The sequence below is a fragment of the Pygoscelis adeliae genome, unplaced genomic scaffold, assembly GCF_000699105.1.
Source record: "Pygoscelis adeliae isolate BGI_AS28 unplaced genomic scaffold, ASM69910v1 Scaffold412, whole genome shotgun sequence".
Lineage (NCBI taxonomy): Eukaryota > Metazoa > Chordata > Aves > Sphenisciformes > Spheniscidae > Pygoscelis > Pygoscelis adeliae.
The window spans coordinates 565,471-567,709 of NW_008824190.1; positions in this window are offsets into that span (position 1 = coordinate 565,471).

The window sequence follows — 2,239 nt, forward strand, 5'->3', positions numbered from 1 at the left end:
GGCTGAGACCCAGCAGCTGAGGCTGAGGAGGGCAGGAGTGCCCCGTGAGGTCCCATGGGGCACAGATGGCTCCAGGACGTTTCCAGGGGTGGATCCCCTCTACCAACCTGAAGATCCTGCCGTGCTGTGTCCAGCTGCGATCTGTAAGGAGCTGAGCCCTGGGCAGCTCGGGCAGGCACGACTTCCCAACCCCGCACGGCCCGCTCTTTACATGGAGGCTGCACGCTGATGGGGCCAGCGTCTCCAAAGCCCTGGGGCCACTCCACCCCTGGGTGAGAAGGTAACATTTGCCCTCAAAGGCTGGAGCAGCACGGCTCAGCAGCTCCAAGCCCCAGCACACCGCGGGTCAGCTTGTCCAGGGGGCACTGACTGCCTCTTCTTTATTTCATTTTTCTTCCAGGGCTGAACTCCAGCCCAGAAGCTCTTCCCCAGACCTGCACAGGGGAGTTATTTTTAGACACCCCAGGCGGGAGGCAGGGGCCAAGAAGAGCTTGGACCCGGCTGCAGGAAAGCGGAGCTTAGCAAGGCAGGAAGGAGCCGGAGGGTGGATACGAGGAGCACTCCCTGCCTGCAGCCACCTCGGCTCCTTCCTCTGTCACACACCACCGGCTTCCCAGAAACAGCTGCCCAAGGGGAAGACACTCGCTTGCCCGCCCGTGCACACAAGGACCGCGGAGGGGCCCCGCGCCGAGCCAGGGGCAGGACAGGAGAGGGCAGAGGTGGCGGTGGGAGGAGAGGAGCTTCCAAGAACATCCCGTGAGACCCCAGCCTGGGGGGGATGTCCCCCGCAGAGGCCACACCAGTCACTGGCTTTTGCCCCCATCCACTGCTGGTGGGAGCCGTGGGAGGATGGGGCTGCGGAGGAGGCAGATTGGCTTGGCTGCGATGCTGCGGCACACGGGGAAGGGTGCTGCAAGGAGAGGATTAGGGAAGCCTGAGAGCTGCACCACTGCAACTGAGCAAGCAGGCCCATAAGCATGCCTAAGCAGGATACATCAGCAGGCTGGAAAGGGTTTGGACCCAGGCACAGAGGGCAGAAGATGCTCTCTCCCCAGTGCTGGAGGGAGCCCTGAGGTTCCCAACCTCCCTGTGTGCCTGCAGCCCTGAAACTGCTGCCCCAGCAGCACCCCTGTGCCTCTGGGGTGCCTGGCAAGGGCTGCTGACCCAAGCTGCCAGGTCCTCTGTGGGCTCACGGGACAGAATTGAGAGCTTTCTGCTCTGCTGGTGCCTGGGTGGCATCAGTATGATGCTGGCGGACAGCTTCTTCACCTGGAAAACATGATAGACGAGGAATAAAAAGAAAAAGAACAGCTTGAAGCAGCAGTTCTCAGGCTTTAAGGCAAACCCTCAAATCAAGGGACTGTCTGATCGCAGTGTGTCACCTGCATCTCCATTTGCCTTATGCCAGTGAGATGATGCCCCCCACTCAGAGCGGCAGCAAGAAGAGACATGGCAGAGCCCCAGCCTCCTTGCCTGCAAAATTGTGGGCAGCACATTCCCTCATCAGTCAGTCTCTGTGCACATAAAGCAGATGTGATAATTAGGGGCAAACCTGTTGGTGTGTATTTCCTAAAGCGTTCTGCATCCACCTGCCCAGCAATAGGTGTCCGATAGGTTTTGTGTGTATTTGAGGAGGGTTTCTTCTTTCTTGCCTCATATTCTTGGGAAAGCCTATTTGCCTCAGCGTCTGTCTGCCTCCAAAACTATGTGCCTGCCCTTCTTGTGTTTCTGGGACTTTGAGGTAGATTTACTTTTGTTTTAGGCAAGAGGACCTGGTAGACCAATCTTTATCTGCAGATCAGATTTTTGCCTGAAATAGATTTCCAGCCCCCGTGCTTTACCCAAGCAAATGCAAAGCCTTGCTGCAGGGAAATTGTTTCCAGGCTTGCACCAGTGAGTTCCTTGGGTCTGATGGGCCCAGGAAAGTGTGGCTTATTTGCGGGAGAAGAGGGAAGAGGGAAAAGCAGCAGGCCCAGAAGTTTGCTTTGATGCCCTTCGGCTCAGCTCCCCAAGACGGTCCCTATCTCCTGGCCTGCAAACCGCCCTCAGGTATTCCCACAGTCCCCCCTGAGCTTTGATGGACAATTTCCTTCACGCTGAATGACACTTGGGGACCCACCAGGGTGTGTGAGGGGTTTCGAGGATGGCTGACCCGGTCTCCACCCTCCAACAGTGACAAGAATGAGCCCTTGCCCCCTCCTTGATCCACCTTCGCCCCATCACCGAGAGGAGCCCGTGA